The sequence below is a fragment of the Dipodomys spectabilis genome, unplaced genomic scaffold (assembly GCF_019054845.1).
Source record: "Dipodomys spectabilis isolate Male_0828 unplaced genomic scaffold, ASM1905484v1 ptg000160l, whole genome shotgun sequence".
Lineage (NCBI taxonomy): Eukaryota > Metazoa > Chordata > Mammalia > Rodentia > Heteromyidae > Dipodomys > Dipodomys spectabilis.
The window spans coordinates 876,844-899,974 of NW_024870837.1; the positions used below are offsets into that span (position 1 = coordinate 876,844).

Consider the following 23,131-nt stretch of genomic DNA (forward strand, 5'->3'; position numbering starts at 1 on the left):
CCCCCCGCGCTCCCACACAATCCCCCCACCCCCCCGGGCAACAAAGTTGTAAAGTTCGTTTTGACATGACAACTTGTACTTCTCATATATGCATCGGGTCCACCTGTATCCTTAAACGACTTATTTTTCCCCATCTCCTCCCCAAATTATACCGACATGAAATATAGTGAAATAGAGGTTATACTGTGGGGGAGGGACATACAAAGCTACAAAGAAATAATCTTATAAAAGAGTTAGAAACAAATGCACGAAAGAAAAAAAACATTTAAATACATATCTAAAGGTTCATTTTCCTAACATCATATTATCTGATCTTTCCTGCTTGACTCATATATATACTAGATATTGCAAATAAGGGAATCCATGTGACCTATGTTTCTTTGGGCTTGGATTACTTCAGTTAATATATTTATTTTCCCAAGACTTTCCATTTCCTAACAAATGGGGAAATGTCATTTTTTCTGATGGAGGCATAGAATTCCATTGTGTATATATACCATATTTTCTTGATCCATTCATCTACTGAGGGGCATCTAGGTTGGTTCCATATCTTAGCTATGGTAAATAATACTGCAATAAACATAGTTGTGCTGGTAGCTTTAGTGTGCTCTTGTTTGTAAACATTTGGGTAAATGCCCAATAGTGGGATTGCTGGGTCATAGGGGAGTTCTATGTGGAGTCTTTTGAGGAACCTCCATACTGCTTGCCAAAGTGGATGAACAAGTTTATATTCCCAAAAACAATGAAGTAAGGTTCCCTTCTGTCCACATCCCCTCCAGCATCTGTTGTTGTTAGAGTTCTTGATTTTTGCCATTCTAACTGAATTGAGGTGGTATCTCAATGTTGTTTTGATTTGCATTTCTTTTATGGCTTTTATGGCTAGGGAGGTTGAGCATTTCTTCATGTGTGTATTGGCCATCCTTCTTTCTTCTTCAGAGAAGTTTCTCTTCAAGTCTTTAGCCCACTTATTTATTGGGCACTTGTTTCTTTGAGGATTTGTTGTTGAGGGATTTAATTTTTTGAGTTTCAAGTATATTTTAGATATGAGACCCTTGACCGTTGTATGGCTAGTGAAGATCTTCTCCCAATCTGTGGGCTTTCTATTGATCTTGCTAGCTATGTCCTTTATGCAGAAGCTGTGCAACTTCATGCAATCCCATTTGTCCAACCTTTCTTTGATGTGTTGTGTTTCTGGGTCTCTATTAAGAAAATTTCGGCCTGAGCCAAGGAGACCTAGGTTTTCTCTAATTCCATCCTGTAATGTTTCCAGAGTGTCTGCTTTGACTCCGATGTCCTTGATCCATTTGGAGTTGATTCTGCTGCAGGGTGATATATAAGGATCTAGCTTTACTTTTCTACAAGTAGTTAACCATTTTGCCAGCACCATTTACTGAAGAGGTTGTCTTTCTTCCATTCTATTTTTTAGCTCCCTTATCAAAAATTAGATGGCTATAGGTCAGTAGGTTCATTTCTGGGTTTTCAATTCTATTCCAATTGTCCTGAGGTCTGTTCTTGTGACAATACCAAGCGGATTTGATTACTATGGCTTTATAGCAGAGTTTGAAATTTGGTATTGATATTCCTCCAACAGTGTTCTTTCCATTGAGGAGCGTTTTTGCTATTCGGGGTGTTTTATTGTTCCATATGAATTTTTGGATTGCCTCTTCTATTTCCTTGAAGAATGAGGTTGGAATTTTGATAGGTATCGCATGGAAGTTGTAGATAGCCTTGGTAAATATTGCCATTTTCACGATGTTAATCTTTCCAATCCAGGAGCGTGGGAGGTTTTGCCATTTTCTAAGTTCTGTTTAATTTCATTTTTCAAGATTTTAAAGTTTTCATCAAAGACATCCTTCACTTCTTTGGTTAAGTTAATTCCTAGGTATTTTATATTTTGAGGGGCTGTTACAAATGGAGTTACTTTCCTAATTTCAGACACACTTTTCTCATTGTTGGCATACAGAAAAGCCATTGATTTTGCCAAAGTTTTGAATCACCCTGAGTAATTTGGGAGTGGAGTCTATGGGATTCTTTAAATACAAGATCATGTTATCTGCAAAGAGCGAGAGTTTTATTTCTTCTTCCCCTATTCAGATCCCCTTTACGTTTACATCTTGTCTTATTGCTGTAGCTAGACATTCTAATACTAGAATGAAGAGAAGTGGAGAGAGTGGACATCCTTGTTTTGTTCCTGAGTTAAGAGGAAATGGCTTTAGGTTTTCACCATTAAGTATAATGCTGGCTGTAGGTTTGTCAAATAAAGCCTTTATTGTATTGAGGAATGTTCCATGGATTCCTAACTTTTCCAAAAACTTCATCATAAAGGGGTGTTGGATGTTCTCGAATGCTTTTCCTGCATCTATTGAGATAACCATGTGGCTCTTATCCTTGCTCCTGTTGATGTGATGAATAATATTATTTGATTTGCGCATATTGAACCAGCTTTGCATCCCTGAAATTAATCCTGTTTGATCGTGGTGTATGATTTTTTGGATGAATTGTTGAAGTTGATTCGCCAAAATTTTGTTGAAAAGTTTTGCATCAATGTTCATAAAAGAAATGGGTCTATAGTTCTCTTTCTTTGATGAGTCCCTGCCTAGTTTTGGGATGAGGGTTATGATGGCTTCATAGAATGTGTTCGGTAGTGAACTTTCTCTTTCAATTTCATTGAAGAGTTGGAGCAGTATAGGTGTGAGCTCTGCTTTGAAGGCCTTGTAGAATTCCGCTGTAAAACCATCTGGTCCTGGACTTTTCTTAGCTGGAAGGTCTCTTATTGCTGTTTCTATTTCAATGCTTGATATGGGAATGTTAAGATGGTTTAACTCATCTTGATTTAGTTTTGGCATGTCTATGTTTGCTATGAAAAGGTCCATTTCTGTCAAGTTCTCAAACTGATTAGCATAATGTTTTGAGAAGTATTCTCTTATAATGTTCTGAATCTTGGTTGTTTTCATGGTGATGTTTCCATTCTCATCTCTAAGTTTATTTATTTGGGTGTGTTCTTTTCTTTTTCTGATAAGATTTGCTAAGGGTTTGTCAATTTTGTTAATTTTTTCGAAGAACCAACTCTTCGTTTTGTTCTTTCTTTCTATAGTTTCTTTGGATTCTAATTCATTTAATTCTGATTTAATTTTAATTATTTCTTTCCATCTACTGGTTTGCGGTTTTTCTTGATGCTCTTTTTCAAGTAGGTTCAGATGTCTCATTAAATTGTTGATTTCTGATCTCTCCAATTTGTTGATGTAGGAGCTCAGAGGTATAAACATCCATCTGAGTACTGCCTTTGCTGGGTCCCAGAGGAGCTGGTAATTTGTGTGCTCATTTTTGTTGAATAGCATGAACATTTGAATTTCCTTTCTAATCTCTTCCATGACCCACTCGTGATTCATCAGTGGGCTGTTCAGCCTCCATGTGTTATCAGACTTTCTTTGGTGGCTTTTGGTTTTGAGTTCTAATTTTATTCCTTGTGTTCAGAGAGAATGCAGGGTATAAATTCAATGTTTCTGAATTTGGACAAGATTGCTTTGTGGCCTAAAATGTGCTCTATTTTAGAAAATGTTACATGAGGTGCTGAGAAAAACGTGTTTTCTGATGCTGCTGGGGGAAATATTCAGTAGATGTCTGTTAAATCTAGTTGATCTATGCAGCTGTTTAGATCTGAAGTTTCTCTGTTGAGATTTGCCGAGTTGATCTATCTAGTGGGGAGAGTGGTGTGTTAAAATCCCCAACAATTAATGTCTTTGGATCCATGTGGGATTTGAGGGAAAGTAGTGTTTCTTGGATAAATTTGGGTGCTCAATTGTTTGGCGAATAGATATTTAGAATTGTAATATCCTCCTTAAGGAGAGATCCTTTAATTAGCGTGTAGCAACCTTCTTTATCTCTTCTCACAAATTTTAATTTGAAGTGTATTTTATCTGATATTAGGATTGCAACTCCTGCCTGTTTATGGGGGCCGTTTGCTTGGTAGATTTTGCTCCAGCCTTTAACAGTGAAAATGTGTTTTTTTTTTTTTTTATGGGAAGACGTTACTCCTGAAGGCAGCAGATAAAAGAACCTTGATTTTTATTCCAACTAGAGAGTCTATGTCTCCTAATTGGAGAGTTAAGTCCAGTAATGTTAAGATAAATGACTGAGAGGTATTTGGGGGTTCCTGCCATGTTATCCACTTTCTTGGGTGTTGCAAAAACTGGATTCTTCCTATGGTTCTTGGATTCTCAGTTTGGGTGCAGTTTCTTGGCCTTTATTGTGGTCTTGTTGGTTTTCTATGTGTAGGACATCTTTAAAATCTTTTGTGGGGCTGGTTTGGTGGAGATGTGTTGTTTCAATTTTTCTTTGCTATGGAAGGTTTTTACTTGGCCTTCAATTATCAAGGAGAGTTTAGCTGGGTACAGTATTCTTGGTTGATAGTTGTTTGTTTTTAGGGCTTGGCATATATCATTCCAGGCTCTTCTTGTTTTGATTGTCTCTGCTAAGAAATCTGAGGTGATTCTAATTGGTTTCCCTTTATAGGTGATTAATCTATTCTCCTTCACAGCTTTTTGGTCTGAGTTGGTCCTGTGTGGATTATAATGTGCCGGAGGGATATTCTATACTGATCTGGTCTATTTGGAGTTCGAGAAACTTCTTGTATCTGAATAGGCCTATCTTTTGCATGTTTGGGAAGTTCTCTGCTAGGATCCTGTTAAACAAATTTCCTAGACCATTAACTTCTGTTTCTAGATGCTCCTCTACACGCATTATCCTTAGATTAGGCCTTCTGATGGTGTCTTCCAAGTGTTGGATAGATCTCTCATATTTCTTGGACTTGTCTTGGATGATTGTATGCTCTTTCTCTATAATATCTAGGCTATCTTCAGTCTCCGAGTTTTGATCTTCTGCATGGTGTAACCTGCTGTCAAGACTTTCTACTTTGTTTTTTATTTCTTTTCCTTCTAATTGTTCAGCTTTAATGGCTTCAAATTCTTTGTTGAAGCATTGTTTTAGATCTTGTACGGACTTCTTTACTTCCTTAGTTTGGCATTTAGTGTTTATTCTCAAATCATTTAATTGATTGTTTATGGTGTCCTTGGACTCCCATTCCTTCTGTTGGGTTCCATTCAGCATTCCCTTTGTGGTCTCCCTGACTTCCTTCAGCTCTTTGTTAATGGATCCCATGAATGCCTTTAGTGATCTTTGTGTATTCTCATCCTCCTCTCTCAATTCCTATATTACTCTCTGCTTAGCTTCCTCCCGTTCATGCCATTCTTGTAGTTCTCTTTGAGTGTTGTCAGCCTGTTCATGCCATTCCTGCCTTTCTTTTTGAGTATTCTCAACCTGCTCGTGCAAATCCTGTATCAGGTTTTGAGTAGCTTCCTCACGTTCATGATATTCCTCCATAAACCTTTGGATTGCTTCCTCTCTCTCCCTCTCACGCTCATACAGAATCCTTTGTATGTTTTCAATCTTTTCCTGCATTGACCATTTTTGGCCTCCTCTCTCTCCCTATCACGCTCATACAGAGTTCTTTGTATGTTTTCAGTCTTTTCATTTATCATGCTTGCCAGCAGTGTTTGTAGAGCTATTTGGGAAATCTCTTCTGGATTATTCATTATCTGTTCTGTCCTCTGATTATCATGAGTGGGAGTGGAGATACCCAGACTTGCCATTTTTCTTGTGGTTTTCCGGCTTACTCTGCCCATTTGGAATGAAAGTAACACCAGTTTTGTGCTAGAACACTTACTTAGGGCAAGCATCAACCAAAGTCTGTATATACACAGTCAATAGTCTGCAGATACAATCTAGTTCAACAGATACCTCTATTCAACATCAAACAAGTATATATTAATGGGCTATAAACCACAAAGAAGAATTTGGTAAACCAGAAATTATTAGGGTTAGGGAGAGATGTAGGTAAAAAATAGGAATAGAGTGATGTGGGAAGGCACAGGGAGAGTTAACTTAACTAGTCCTAGTCTCAAAGCAGGAAACAGTTTGGAGAGGATTAAAGTAGTGAGAGAGAAATCAAGAAGAAAAAGAAAGGGAACAAAAAGAGACCAGAAAAAAATAGAAGATTAAAAATTAATAATATGCAGATCGAGAACAAACTATTCAAAGAACGTTAATATAATGAGAGAAGGGGAGGGATATAAACGAGATGTGAAAAACTTAAAAATAAAAATACCTAAAATATTATATAGGTATAAAGAGGTAGTACTGCCATTAAGGAATTTAAGTCTCAGAAGTTTTGAATTGAGTAATAAATTTGTGGATTAAGTGTGTACACAATGGGTGATAGGGTCCAATATTCAACTAGGGTTTATCTGAGGATGTGCAGAACAACAATTTAGTCTCATAAAGAAGAACAAAAGAGAGGAAAAGGTGAGAAGAATAACGAAGAAAGAAAAAAAAGATCAGAAGTTCAGTCGAGCTAAGCAAAAAACAAAAAGAAATTTTTTTAAAGAAGAAAAAAAAAAGAAGGAAAAATGCACACACATATGTACCCCTAAAATAAAGATTATAAGGAGGAAAAAAAGTTACTAGAAAACAATTTTTTTCAAAAAAGGTGAAAATTAAAAATTAGAAAACGTTTTAGAAAAGAAAAAAAATTGTAAAAGGTATAAAAAAAAAAACAAGAAGATTAAAATAAAACAGTTCTTTGATTTTTTGGGGGAGGTTTGGGAAAAATCCTATATCTCCCTTGTGTCTGTAATCAGCCTCTGGTTGGAGTCTCTGGTCTGCTTATGGTCCTGTGGCTTGGTTGGTTTCTTAATTCAGTTTGTTTGGACAGGCAGAAAAATGCTCTGCTTTGCCCAGGATTTTTCGATCCTCCTCCCAAGTTAGTTCAATGGGAGGGGGGTTTGCTTTGAGTATCACAAAAGACGGTGATGGCTTTTTCCTCAAGTTTGGAGATGCCGTGATGAGGCCAGGTTCTGGGTAGAGTTGAGGTCTTTCAGCAAACAGTAGCTTTTCCTGGGGGCTAGTTTGTGAGAAACTCACAGAGCCCAGCCAGGAGCCACTCTCAGGGTTTCTGTTTACTGATGTCGAGGCTGCTAAAGGGAGGGGCAGCCTCTGGCTCTGATTACCCAATGAAGAAATCCACTCCTAGGGCTGGTGCCTGAACTGGGTGACTTTTCCCTGGGTGGAGCTGAGTCTGGCAGGTCACACCATTAAGTTCTTGTGACCTGCTAAATGACCCTAGTTTTATTCCAAGGCTTGAGTTGGAGCTAGCAGCTCCTCGGAGCTTTGTTGGTATCCAAGATGGAGATCTCCGGTACTGGGGGGGGGGGGGGGGAGGAGTGGCCTTCCCTCCTCTGCTTCCTGAGAAGGAGTGAGGATGTCAGGCTTCTACTGAAGCCGCGTCTTGGTTCCTGGGTCATCTCTGGTCTGGGAACTGGAGGATAAAGATGTGTGCTCCGTGTCGGTTCTTGCTGGTGATGAGTAGAATTCGCTCACCTGCTCCGTATGGTTCTTTTGTCCTGGACTCTCTCTGTTTCAGGTATGGCATCTGTGGCCGCCACAGCCACCCCTGTCGCAGATGCTACAGCGGCAGCTGCTGGCAAGAGCTCAGATCTGTCTCCTTGCCTGGATATTCCCTCTCTGGCCTAACTCTCTGATCTGTGATGGCACACTTGGTGTGATTCTCTGGCTTGCGACTGTTCACTGGAACTCTAAAACTGCTTTCGATGTGAGAGCTTGTTTTGACTCCAGCTTCTCCTCCGCCATCTTCCCATGTCCTTCCGTTTTTGCCACTTTCTAAGTTCTGTTTTGAATTCCTTTTTCAAGTTTTTAAGGTTTTCATCATAGAGGTCCTTCACTTCTTTGGTTAAGTTAATTCCTAGATATTTTATTTTTTGTGGGCTATTACGAATGGAATTGCTTTCCTAATTTCAGCCACACTTTTCTCATTGTTGGCATACAGAAATGCCTTTGATTTTTGAGATTTAAATTTATACTCTGCTACTTTGCCAAAGTTTTGAGTAATTTGGGAGTGGATTCTGTGTGATTCTTTAAATAAAAGATCATGTCAACTGCAAAGAAGGAGAGTTTAAATTCTTTCCCTATTTGGATCACTATTAAGTTAGCATCTTGTCTTATTACTATATCTAGGCATTCAAATACTAGATTGAATAGCATTAGAGAGACTGGGCATCCTTGTCTCATTCCTGAGTTAAGAGGAAATGGCTTTAGTTTTTCAGCATTATGTATATTGCTGGCTGTAGGTTTGTCATATACAGCCTTTATTGTATTGAGGAATGTTTCATGGATTCTTAATTTTTCCAGAACCTTCATCATAATGGGAAGTTGGATTTTGTTAAATAATTTTTCTGCATCTATTGAAATAACCATGTGGTTCTTATCCTTGCTCTTGTTGATGTGATTAATTATATTAAATGACTTGCCCATATTGAACCAGCTTTGCTTCCCTGAAATGAATCCTGTTTGATCATCGTGTATGATTTTTGGATGAACTTTTGAAGTCGATTGGCCAAAATTTTTTGACAAGTTTTGAATCAATGATCATCAAAGTAATGGGTCTATAGTTCTCTTTCTTTGATGAGTCCCTGCCTGGTTTTGGGATGAGGGTTATGATGGCTTCATAGAATGAATTCGGTAGTGAACTTTCTCTTTCAATTTCATTGAAGAGTTGGAAGTGTATTGGTGTGAGCTCTGCTTTGAAGGACTTGTAGAATTCTGCTGTTAAACCATCTGGTCCTTGGTTTTTCATAGATGGGAGTCTCTTATTGATGTTTCTATTTCAATACTTGATATGGGCCTGTTAGATGATTTAACTCATCTTGTGTTAGTTTCGGCATGTCAATATTTGTTAGGAAAAGGTCCGTTTCTGTCATGTTCTCAAACTTCTTAGCATAAGGTTTTCAGAAGTATTCCCTTATAATGTTCTGAATCTTGGTTGTTTGTGGAGTAATGTTTCCATTCTCATCTCTAAGTTTATTTATTTGGGTGTGTTCTCTTCTTTTTCTGATAATATTAGCTAAGGGTCTGTCAATTTTGTTTTTTTTGAAGAACCAACTCATTGTTTGATTGATTCTTTCTATAGTTTTTTTGGATTCTAATTCATTTAATTCTGATTTAATTTTAATTATTTCTTTCAATCTACTGGTTTGGGATTTATATTGCTGCTCGTTTTTAAGGATGCTCAGATACCTCATTAGTTTGTTGGTTTCAGATCTCACCAATTTGTTCATGTAGGAACTCAGAGCTATAAACTTACCCCTGAGTAATGCTTTGTTGTGTCCCAGAGGAGCTGGTAGTTTGTGTGTTCATTTTTGTTGAATATCATGAACATTTGAATTTCCTTTCTAGTCTCTTCCATGACCCACTCATGATTCAGCAGTGTGTTGTTCAGCCTCAATGTGTTACAGGAATTTCTTTGGTGGCTTTTGGTGTTGAGTTCTAATTTTACTCCCTTGTGGTCTGAGAGAATGTAAGGTATAAATTCAATGTTTCTTAATTTGGACAAGTTTGCTTTGTGTCCTTCAATGTGGTATATTTTGGAAAATGTTCCATGTGCTGCTGAGAAAAACGTGTATTCTGAAGCTGTTGGGTGAGATATTCGGTAGATGTCTGTTAAATCTAGTGGATCTATGCAGTTGTTTATATCTTCGGTTTCTCTGCTGAGATTTTGCCGAGTTGATCTATCTAGTGGGAAAGTGACGTGTTAAAGTCCCCAACAATTAATGTCTTTGGATCTATGTGGTATTTGAGGGAAAGTAATACTTCTTGGATAAATTTGGGTGCTCCGTTGTTTGGCGAATAGATGTTTAGAATTTTAATATCCTCCTGAAAGAAAGATCCATTAATTAATATGTAGAGACCGTCTTTATCTCTTCTTACTAATTTTAATATGAAATCTATTTCATCTGATATTAGGATTACAACTCCAGCTTTTTTATGGAGGCCATTTGCTTGGTACATTTTGTTCTAACCTTTCACATTGAAAATGTGTTTGTTTTTATGGGCAAGATTCCTGAAGGCAGCAGATAGAAGGATCTTTTTAATCCAGCTAGACAGTGTATGTCGCTAATTGGAGAGTTAAGTCCATTAATGTTAAGAGATAGGACAGAGTGGTACTTAGGAGTTTCTGCCATTTTATCCACTTTCTTGGGGGCTGCGGCAACTAGGTTCTTCCTATGGTTTTTGGATTCTCAGTTTGGGGGCAGTTTCTTGGCCTCTATTGTGGTCTTGTTGGTTTTCTATGTGTAGGACATCTTTAAGAATCTTTTGTAGGGCTGGTTAGGTAGAGATATATTGTTTCAATTTTTCATTGCTATGGAAGGTATTTAGTTGCCCTTCGGTTATGAAGGAGAATACAGCTGGGTACAGTACTTTTGGTTCATTGTTGTTTGTCTTTAGGGCATGGCATACATCATTCCAGGCTTTTCTTGCTTTGATTGTCTCTGCTGAGATATCTGAGGTGATTCTAATTGGTTTCCCTTTATAGGTGATTGATCTTTTCTCCTTGACAGATTTAAGGATGTTTTCATTGGTCTGAATTGATCCTGTGGGGATTATAATGTGACAATAGGATGTCCTATTCTGGTCTGGCCTATTTGGAGTTCTAAAAGCTTGTTGTATTTGAATAGGCCTATCTTTTTTGCATGTTTGGGAAGTTCTCTGCTAGGATGCTGTGAAACAAATTTCCTAGACCATTAACTTCTGTCTCTAGGTGCTCCTCTGCACCCATTATCCTCAGATTAGGCCTTCTGATGGTGTTTTCAAAATGTTGAATAGATCTATCATATTTCTTGGATTTTTCTTGGGTGGTTGTATGTGCTTTCTCTATAATATCTAGGCTGTCTTCAATCCCCGAGATTCAATCTTCTGCATGGTCTAACCTACTGTCAAGACTTTCTACTTTGTTTTTTATTTCTTTTCCTTCTAATTGGTTGGCTTTGATGGCTTCAAATTCTTTGTTGGAGCTTTGTTTTAGATCTTGTATGAACTTCTTTAGTTCCTTAATTTGGTGTTCAGTTTTTATTATCAAATCACCTAGTTGATTGGTTATTGTTTCCTTGGACTCCCATTCCTTCTGTTGGTTTGCATTCAGCATTCTCTTTGTGGACTCCCTGAGTTCTTTCAGCTCTCTGTTTATGGATTCCATGATTGCCTTTTTGTATTCTCATCCTGCTCTCTCAATTTCTGAATTACTCTTTGATTAGATTCCTCACGTTCATGTGATTCCTTTTGCTCTATTTGAGTATTTTTAGCCTGCTCACGCCATTCCTGACTTTCTCTTTGTCTGTCCTAGGCCAGTTCCCCCAAATCCTGTCTATCTCTTTGACTGGTCTCAGCCTGCTCATGCCATTTCTTTATTTCTCTTTGAGTGCTCTCTAGCTGCTCACGTAATTCTTGTATCAATCTTTGAGTAGCTTTCTCACGCTCATGGTATTCCTGTATTGACCTTTGGTTTGTCTTCTCTCTCTCCCTATCACATTCATACAGTGTCCTTTTTAGGTTTTCAATCTTTTCATTTACCATGTTTTCCAGTAGTGATTGTAGAGCTTTTTGGGAACTCTCCAGTGGATTATTCATTATCTGTTCTGTCCCCTGAGTATCATGAGTGGGTTTGGATACTCGAACTTGCCATTTGTCTTGTGTTTTTCTGGCTTGCCCTCCACATTTGGGATGAAATTAACACGTTTTGTGCTAGAACACTATCTTAAGTTAAGCATCAAACAAAGTCTGTAGTTGCATCGTAAAAGTCTGAAGATACACTTTAGTTCAACAGATATATCTATTCAACATCAAACAACTATGTATTAATGGGCTACGAACCACAAAGAAGAATTTTGCAAACCATAAATTATCAGGTTTAGGGAGAGATGTGGGTAAAAATAGGAATACAGGGATGTGGAAAGGCAGAGGATGAGTAAACTTAACTAAGTCTTAATCTCAAAGCGGGAAATAGGTTGAATAGAATGATAGTAGAGAAAGAGAGAAAAAAGAAAAGAAAGAGAAAAAATGAGACAAGAAAAAATAGAAGAAAAAATATTAAAAATTAAAAAGTGAAACACTTAAAAACTTAAAAATTATGCAAAATGCAGACATAATATTCAGAGAAGAAATTGTATAGGATAAGATAAGGGTAGGGCTAGAAAGTAGATATGAAAAACTTAAAATTAGAAATGTTTAAAATATTATATAGATATAAAGAAGTAGTGCTGGTTTTGAATTGAGTAATAAATTTCTGGATTAAGTGGGTACACAATGGGTGATAAGGTCTAATAATAAACTATGTGTATATCTGAAGATGAGCAGAATAGCAATTAAGTCACGTAAAGAAGAACAAAAGAAAAGAAATTGTGAAAAGAATGAGAAGGAAAGAAAAAAAATGATCAAAGTTTAGTAGAGCTAAACAAAAAAAAGTTATAGAGAAAAGAAAAAACACATGAAAAAAGCACACACACTTATACCCTGAAAATAAAAATTATAAAAGGAAGAAAAAAAAGTTAATAGAAAACAAAATTTTTTTAAATGTTAAAAATTAAAATTAAAAAAATGTTTTAGGAAAAATTTTTTATAAAAAACTAAAAAAAGAGTTCTTTGATTTTTTTTGGGGGGATGGGAAGATCCTGTATCTCCCTTGTGTCATTAACCAGTCTCTAGTTGGAGTCTTTGGTCGTTTTGTGGTGTTTGATTTTCCTGTGGCTTGGTTGGTTTCTTAAGTTGGTTAGTTTGAGCAGGTAGAAAAATGCTCTGCTTTACCCAGGATTTTGTGATCCTCATCCCAGGCTTATTCAATGGGAGGGAGATCTGCTGTGAGTATCAAAAAAGTGGGAGATGGCTGTTTCCTCTAGTTTGGAGATACTGTGATGAGGCTAGGTTCTGGATAGAGTTGAGGCCTTTCAGCAAACAGTAGCTTTTCCCTGAGGGGCTAGCTTGTGAGATACTCACAGAGCCCAGCCTGGAGCCTTTCTCAGGGTTTAAGTTTACTGAATTTCAATTGATTGTCAAGTCTGCTGTAGGGAGGGGCAGCCTCTGGCTCTGTTTATCCAGTGAAGACATCGACTCCTGGGGCTGTCAGAACTTGCTCTCCACAGGCTGGGTGACTTTTCCCTGGGTGGGGCTGAGGCTAGCAGGACAGGTTAGGTTCCTGTGACTTGCTACATGACTCTTGTTTTCTTCCAAGGCCTGAGTTGGAGCTAGCTGCTCAGCCAGGCCTTTGTCAGTATCAAAGGTCTCTGGTAGTGAGGGGGGAGGGGTGGCCTTCCCTCCTCTGTTCCCTGAGAAGGAATGAGGATGTCAGGCTTCTACTCACACCAAGTCTTGGTTCCTGGGTTGTCCCTTGTCTGTGAACTGCAGGATGAAGATATCTGCTTTTAGTCAGCTTTTGCTGGGGTTGAGTAGAATCCGCTCACCTGCTGCGTCTGGAGCCTTTGTCCTGGACTCTCTGTGTTGTAGGTTCGGCGTCTAAGGCTGGCCACAGCAACCACCGCCGCTGGCAAGCGCTCAGATCTGTCTCCTTGCCTGGATTTTCCCTCTCTGGACTAACTGTCTTCCTGTGATGGCACACTTGGTGTGACTCTCTGGCTTAGGACTGTTCACTGGAACAATAAAACTGCTTTCTATGCAAGAGCTTGTTTAGCCTCCAGCTTCTCCTCTGCCATCTTCCCGGAACTTTTTCTAGAAGAATTTTTACTGATACTCAAATATGTAAGAAATGAGGTAATTTGCCATTCTTTTGCACTTCATAAATGAGAAAGAATTTTCTAGGTGTTTTTAAATATATCATAATATAATGTAGAACTATTCTGTCACATCGTATGATAATCTGATAAAGATATTAGAATAAAGGACACATTGTACTAAGTTTTGGGATGTTAATGTATATAATTATTTTGATTGTGGAAAATTGTGGGGATTTCAACTTTGGGTATTTTTCTTGTTAGGCTGGCATAATATCAGTGGTTAATTTTAGGATAGTGATTCCCTTTCTACAAGAACATGCACCTTATCTGTCCTTTTAAACTTCCAATCATCAATGGCATCAGAGTTGTACACCAACTTGTCTAGCTTCCGACCTTAGCTGGTCTGGATCCTTCAGTCCTTCCAATCCTAGTTCTTAGATAGTGCAGGATGGTGGAAATGATCCAATGCACCCAGCTATAGATAGAGAAGAAAGTCCACTAAAATTTGGCCTGGGATCTGTTCTCAAGCCTCCTAAATAGTTAAGAGTAGAGATGGGAGGCCCTGGTGCCAAGCAGTAACATTATTTTTAAAGCAATTAGACATATATGAGTTACGCTTCTGATTACCGCAGGAAAAGAATAAAAGAGCAGTGAAGCATACAGGACAGTCAGAATTTTAACTAGAAACTCAGAGGCTGAATCAGCTTAGCTAGCTACTCAGGAGGCTGAGATCTGAAGACCACTGTTCAAAGCCAGTCCAATCATGAAAATATATGTGATTATCTCTAAAAAATCAGAATGGAATAGTGGTAGACAACTATCCTTGGGCACAGAATCTTAGGGATAGTGCCCAGGCAGTATCACACTTCAGGAATGATGAATACAGGCATGAGCATCTGCATATGTGCATGTGCGTACCCACGTGTGCGTGAACACACAAACACACCAATGAGTATTTCAATATGACCTTCTTTATTTTTTTTACCTTGTTGTACTCTGTTTCCCTGAATTAGTTCACAAATTAACAAAATCAGCTAAGCAGCTATTTACATCAACTCATCATGTTTCTCTAAAGTCTATTCTCTTTTTGCAAGCCTCCTTTTATTTGACCCAAAAGTAAATTATTCAGGAGGGCAATTCATCTCCCTCAACTCTGTAGTATTAGATTATTGTTTATGTTCATATCCTAAAGAGACACATTATAAAAATTACAGTAAAAAATTTAGAATTCATCAAATGATAAAATAACAGGTAGAAAGGATCAAATGCTGATCGTTTTTCCAAGTATGTTATCTATGGTACCTAATTTAATCCTCACAATAATCCCATAAAGTAGAACTACTTCCATTTCTAATTCTCAGATGATGATATTGAAGTCTTCAGAGTTGGAATTACTAGTACAACATTGCACAAATGGTAAATCTTAGCCTGCGCCCCATTCCCACCGTATCAAATAACTTCATTCTAAATTATGACTAAAATACCAGCACGTAGTCTACTAATTCTAGGAAAATTTCCCAGAATTATTGTCCACATTCTAATGATATTTCACTTTATCTTTGTTAGAAAATAGGAAAATAAGCCTGATGCCGGTGGGTCTACGTGTTACCCTAGCTACTCAGGAGGGTGAGATCTGAGGAACGCGGTTCAAAGCCAGCCCAGGCAGGAAAGTTCGAGAGATTCTTACCTATAATAAACTACTAATAAACCAGAAGTTTCACTGTAGCTCAAGCGATACAGTGATCACCTTGAGAGGAAGAGCACAGGGACAGTACCCAAGCCTAGAGTTCAAGCCCCACGACTAACCAAAACAAAAAACAAAAAGAAAGGAAATATGTAGCTGTAATATGAAAATTCCAAGTTCATAATCAATTTATACCTCCCTGGTGAAAGGAACTGCTAAACTATAACATTCCTGATTTCTAGCTCAAAATTGTAGAAATCATATTCTATCCCATGACAAGACTGCACTACCTTGGGACCCAATCTCTCTTTAACACAGTCATACTGAAGGAATGACCTCCCCAATTCCTGATGGAAACAGACTGCAGGTCTTATGGACCAATCATTTCCACATTGTAGCTCACCTAAGTTGTTTACTATTAGAGGTATTTTGAATGCTTTTTATACCCAACATTTTGAGAGAAATGTACTACTTTAAAATGCTATTAACAAGCAAGACTGATATAAAAATCACCTTTGACCTCAGATAAATATTTTTCCAAAATGCAGTCTCACCTATCATTAATGGTAGGAACGATAGGTTAAAAATAATAGACACCAAGACCTATGCATGAATTAAAGATTCTCCAAGTTGTGAATACAATTGGTTTAAAAAGACATCAATACTACTGCATATTTTTCAAAATTTATTGTGATACTGAAGATTCAGTCATAAAATATTAACACTTGAAAATAACTCATTTTCTTGGGAGTAGGACACAAAACACAAGATTAATCCTAATCATTTTCAAATACATTTATTTTTTTCCACAAATTCATTCTTACAAAGATTCTAAAACTAACTGAAGTACAGATATACAAACAAAATAATTTAACTGCATCATCTACATTAAAAAAACTTGCTAGAAAACAAAGTTATACTAATAATTAGCTTACCAAATTTACTTATACTCTTTTATTCTATTTCATTTACTTTCATAAAAACTGGGTTTTCATAAAATGATGCATAAAAAACCCTATATACCCACTTACATCTTCAGATGTTAATAATATTTATTTCAGAAATGTATTTAGCCCTATAGTCAATGAAGTGAAATAATACTAAAATATTCAAAGGCTTTTCAGAAATTGCAAGACTAGCTCTGGGTTGATATTTATATTGGAAAAAATATTCAAAAATCCTTATTTGTTAAAGTTATGAGAGTTACTCACAAAAAAGGGCCATTAGTGAAGATCCCACTGCATGTACAAAACAACTTCAAATGCATCCACAATCTGGAGGTGACACAGGCTTTTTGTTTGTTTTTGAAAGGTATATCTAACAAGCATATCCACAATACTGATTTTCAGTCCATATGGTGGGATATTCAAACTTAATAAATACAGGGTAGATTATCTTAGTGAGATCAGATATGATGTTACAAAGAAAGTTATTTTCAACAGAAATCCGGATAGAATTTATCCACCTTGTGTTTCACAGGAATAACCAGAGAGTAATACCTGTTTGGTCAAGTAGGTCAAACTCACTCCATGATTATATCTTAAAAGTATAACCAATTTAAGAGGTCAAATACATATTTTGTACTGACAGTCATCTTACAGCAATAACTTACTACCTAATTATATCTGCATCTTCTTACCTAACATATAATCAGAGCTGAAATTGGTCTCTTTAATCTAACTTAATGTTGTATATGCTTTGATTATGATGTTATTATTTGACAAATAAAATGTACAGAAGAGTGGCTCCATAGAAATGACATGACAGAACACTGATAAATAAAAACATTGCAACACAGTTAGCTCTTTTCAGCCTCACCCTGTCCACATTGGCAAGCAACATTGCAACAGCACACTCACACATATACACATACACACATGTGTGCACATGTACACACATATATATGCATGCTAAATTCAGGGTTTAGTACAAAAAGTACAAATAAAATATTAGTGATTTGGACAAGCGTTAATTTGCCTTATTACAAAATAATACACAATCCAGTCACCATGGGTGTTACATTTTACTTGCCTCGCCACATGTGACCACTTAATTTATTTTAAATAATTCATTCATTCATTTGTTTTGTGCTAATACTAGCCTTGAATTCAAGGCATGGTTCTGTTCCAGAATTTGTTGTTTTTTGTTTTAGTTTTCTCAAGCCTAGAATTTTACTGCTTGTCGCACAGCTCCATTTCTAGCTTTTGCTGGTTACTTTCAAATCAGAATCTAATGGAATTTTTTTTGCTTGGTCTGGTTTCAAACCACAATCCTCAGATTTCATCTTTCTGATTAGCTAGGATAAACACATGAGCCACCAGTGTGGCTTCTAGATTTTCCTCTATAGCTATCTAATGCACATACTTAGATAGTAATTTAAAACGTAGAGTATAGAAGCAAGTTGTACAGTGATGATATTGTCCTGTCAGAAATTTAAGCTAGTAAATTTCTTCTTAAAACCATGAGCAAAAATACCATGATATAATATAAGAAAACTCACTATTGAACATATGAGCTTTAAGAGTTTTCTAATAGATCCATTACTTGTTACCCAACATTAGAAAAAAACTGTCTAATACAGTAGTAAAAAAAAGTCTTTTGTAGGAATACTTAATTATCTTATTTTTAAAGACACCTGTTTTCATCTAAAAAAGTAGGCCTGTCTATTGTCTTCATGTGATTTTGATGGTTGAAGGTGCTTAATGAGAAGTCAAAGTGTATTACTAATCCTTTGCTATCAATTAAATCACCTTTTCTTCTTGGAACATACAATGATTAAAGCAATAGTTCATAATCAGCAAGCAATATTTCAGATTCACACTACCAGTGCAAGTGGATCACCAGTAATTAATCCTTGATACCATTTTCCACAAAGTTTTGTTCCAGATACAATCAGTCTGCCTTCTCTAGCTGCTTTCCTAGCCTGGACCTATTCCTTCACTCTACAGGAAAAGTGATATTCAAATGATTTCAGTCAGTTCTGTTACTAGAATTATCAGGGATTTAGATTCTTGTCTTTAATTTGGTCAAAGCTATGTCTCTTTATGTAGGCTATTAAAAATGTATTTACTAATTTCAAGTAAATACATAAATTATATTTCCATCTCTTTTAAAAAATAAAATTTTTTGATCTATAAATTGATCCGAGGCATGGATTTTGTGGCTAGCTAGGTCATTGCACATCTGTCTCTTTCTTCCTCTCTCCCTTTCATGGTTCTCATAGATAATATGACTGCTCCATAATTATCCTAATTTATTTTGCTTTTATATTTTTGGTTGCATCATTTCACTTTTTGCTCTGCCATTCCCCAAATAATTTACATAGAAGGCATTATTTCATATTTTCTCGTTCCTAGAATAAGCTGCACATGAAGACACCACTGGTCCTCATTTTCAGTCTGTACCTTTCTATATGGAGGAAAACCTTTCCTCTGCTCTCTATCAATTCTCTACTCTCCAGTTAGAATAATTTCGAATAGTAAAAATGGAAAAAGAGAAAAAAAATCATGGTGAAATAACAGATGTAGAATATTCACTGGATTTTTCTGAGCAGTTCAACCAACGTGAACTATTGGGGAATATATGTGCACCTGATTCCCACTGGTACTCAATGTCTCTGCTTAGGCAATTCTGATGAAGACAAGGCACAAGATGAAAAAGTGAGGAATGATATCATTCGCAGAAAAAATGGAGAAGTATTCAAGCAAATTATTCTATGGGCTGCTGAAAATAATCAGCTTACTACAGTACAGAGACTACTTTCCAAAAAGGCCACTCATGTGAATACTAGGAATGATGATGAATATACCTCTCTTCATCGGGAATCCTACAGTGGACACTTAGATATTATCCATCAGTTGGTGGCTCAAGGCAGATATTCATGCAATAACTGTGAATTGCTGGACATCCCTACACAGTGCTTATATGTGGAATAATACCAGACTGGATTCTTTCTTAGTTCATCATGATGCATATCGCAATGCCCAAACTAAAGTCCTCTTGACCCCCTTGCATCTTGCTCTTTGGAATAGAAATAGCAAAAATATGCTGGATCTCCTACTATTGAATATTATCAAATTATCAAACCAGGTCTGAAGAACTTTGAAGAAACTGAATTTGATATTGCCAAAAGGATAAATATGTATCACTACGTTTTTGGAGTTGTGGAAAGCTGTAAAAATTGTTCTCCTAAGTCATAATGGTTTGGTTAAGTTTCTTAAATTTCAAAAATGCCAATCCATCCTTGCGTCCGTACAAAATATTTTCACCATACAAACAGCAGCAATATCTTATTTAAAAATTCATGGACTCCATGGTATTCTTCAAGTGAATTGCCTGACTTTGATGTCAAAATGTATTCAAGATTTGTTTGTATACATCTATAATGATTTCTGCAGAGTTTGTGGTTTTTAAATCAGAAATCATTTTAACTTATCTGTTGAAATGTGTAGTACAGAAACTAAAGATATTTCTGGTTTTTGTCTGAAAAAAGTATATTTTAATCTAATCTGTATTTTGTTTGTATGATATCCATAATCTATTTCATTCTCTCCTGGATATAATAGTTTGAATTCTACATTGTTTTATAATATATAGGTTCATTTTTAAGTGTGTTATTTCAGATAGCATTCCATATAGAAACAGTTTAACATTCCTTTTTTTCCTAGGTCCTTATAGTATGTTATTTCTTTGGAATAAAATGACGATGTTATCTAATTTCAAACGTTTTGTAAAGATTATGCTATGTAAAGGCCTTTCTAAGGTGAGGATTTAATACACTGATGTCAAACTAATTTTTAGTTCAATTAATTACATGTATTGTTACATTTTTATTTTTGTAATCATTTTTAATAACTTTTTCATTTCTTGCATCTGAAGAATGAAAAATATGGCATACTTCACAAATTTTCATATCATCCTTGTACAAGTGCCATGTTAATCTCTGTATTGTTGTAATTTGGGTAAACGTGCTGCTGAAGCATGTCATATCCTGTAAATTTACATAGTTAATGATGCAGTCTTTATAAAGGCATATATCCTTCGTTGACTGTTTGTAACCAGGAAAACTTATTGTTCCCAAAATGCTATTGATCTTAATTCTCTAAAATTCTGTGTATATTGGAAAACTTACACTGTTTGGTCGATTGCTCACATTTGCAATTTTTTTTGTCAATGACTATTTTAAGTCTTTTTCAATTAAATTTGATCATACTTTGAAGCCTTTATAGCTAGATCCAAAGGTGATGGCTTTTCAAGTACTTATTTATCAACTGAGTTAGCTTTGTGGAGCTAATGGATTCAAAATAAGCCTTGCTTAAGAGCTACTTCTAAACTTCTGCAGCTTAAAATTTCCTAAATGAGGTCTTACTGGCACAAATGTCTACCTGACCCTTCACTCTTCTTCCATGTAGCAACAGACCAACCAGAATATCTTACCCTGACAGCATAGATTTCCTTTTTGGAACAAAACTAATCTTAGTTAAGAGGGATTATAGAGAAATGAACAGTTAAGACAGAATCGTTTAGACTAGAAGGTATTTTATCAAAATATAATTGTTTGTTATACCTAACATTTTATAAGTAGCTAAAGCCAAGAAGGTGAAAATAAATTCATATGCATGATTACCTAATGTCCTGGCCAGGCTACCATCCAACCAGGCAGGAATTTACACTACTGCCTTTCTTTCACCAAATATTTTCATAGGTACAAGAGAAGTCTATATGTTTCTCCTTGATATTAGGCCTTAAATTGGTAATGGTTTAATCACAGTGTTTCATCTTGCCTCTAGGCTGTAAATCTACAAATGGTAAAGCTTTAGGTCCAACTCTACCAAACACTGAGGTAGAAATAATGGAATAATACTTTAAAACACAGTTGCCTTTGATACCCTAACCACAACCGAACATTGCAAAACATGTGCCTTTTTCTTATATTATATATAGTTATATATTTTATATTTATATGTGCTGATATTTTATTTCACACAGTGAAGCTTACTAGAATTAATTGATAATTTGACAAATAGATATATATTACAATAAATAGATTGGAATATAAATAATTGTGTTTAGAATATATATTAGTATATGGCCGGGCTCTGGTGGCTCACGCCTATAATACTAGCTACTCAGGATGCTGAGATCTGAGGATCGCGGTTCAAAGCCAGCCCGGGCAGGAGAGACCGTGAGACTCCTATGTCCAATAAACCACTAGAAAACCAGAAGTGGCGCTGTAGCTCAAGTGGTAGAGCGCTCGCCTTGAGCTGACTAGCTGAGGGACAGCGTCCAGGCCCAGAGTTCAAGCCCCACGGCCGACCAAAAAAAAAAAAAGAATATATATTAGCATATGAAAAGTATCAATGCAATGTCTTCGGTATAAACATTGTAAGTGTTCTTGGTCTTCAGAATTCACATTGTTAAAAAAAATTGTTTTCCTCTAATCTATAAGAGAATTTACACTCCTGCTCTGTTTATTATTTTAACTCACTGGTTCCAAAATGTTTTTCTACACATTTCTGAAGCATTCCTACTGATTATACCCAAATTTTGCTGATATGATGTCTAAAACTTATTATTCTTCTGCAGGACACATGGGTCCTAGGATCCCAGGTTTCAATTATCCCCATCATCAAGTAACAAGGGCAAGACTTCTCACCTAGGCCCATGCAACATGCCAACAGAAAGTAATTGAAAATCCATCTCAATCCTTACGACACTGGAATTAGCAGTAAGCAAATGTGAAATGCAAGGCAACTTAAAATGAAAGATGAGATCACAAAATTTGAAAAAAAGTACAGTAATAAAACTTTTAATTTACAAATGACCAGCACATATGAGTGAACAAGATAACAAATGTCACAAATTATTTTTAATACCCCTCTCCTAATAATTACTGAAAGATTTCAGTCCAGCATAAGTAGGCCAAAAAAATAGTTCCTAGAACGATAGATCCATAATTGGTCTACCAAGGCTAGGAAAACTTGACTTACAGGTCAAATATAATACACAAAAACATTAATTGAGAAAATCGTTAATGCTTCAAAATACTGGTAATTCAGTAAAACTTGGTTCTGTAGTATAAAAATGTTATCATTCACTAACAAATGATAACCTATATTTTATCTCCTGAAAACAGATTCCTTTTCAAATAATCTTTTAAAATCACATTCACCAAAATAACAGTTGACAAGTCAATGATAATTAGTGACATTACAAACTTTTCAAGATTAGGGTGCAAGTTACAAAAGAGTTGATTTATTTACCCATCACTAATGCGAAACAGGTTCAACCATTCATAAAAGTGTAGAAATAGTACCACCCAACATTTGTATTGTTCAGTAGGTGCCTTCCAGGAATGTGTTAAATAGATCAACCTCCCATAATTCAAACCCAAACACTAGCTAATAAAGTAAATTTCATCACTTAATAAGGTACATTTTAAAAAGTCACAAATAGTTGCCTTATCATATGTTGTTTTATGTTTCCGCTATCTGTTTAACATACTAAGAAATATGACTTAAAGTCATGAATATGGGTACTCATCAGAGATGTGACAAACATAAAATCTGTCTTGTTTCTATCATATTCCTCTATAGTAGTAAATCGTAGTTTTCTTCTTTTCCCAAAACTTATAGGTAGTAGAAAATATTATCCCATGTAAAATAAAATAATCACAAGCCCTATTACAACGCCGTTTATAAAATTTGTTAGTTAGGAATATATTCTAAGCCATTTTTAATCTTTCTTGTTGACTAAAGATTAATCTTCCAAATGGATGAGAATAAAATCATGTCTAGGGGCTTCACGTCTCCAGTCT

The 23,131-nt window shown here is 36.1% G+C and overlaps 1 pseudogene; it reads right to left on the reverse strand.

Annotated features, from left to right (window-relative positions):
* Positions 1–20,197: 20,197 nt before the first annotated feature.
* On the reverse strand, positions 20,198–20,297 carry LOC122119043 (annotated as a pseudogene).
* Positions 20,298–23,131: the final 2,834 nt, after the last annotated feature.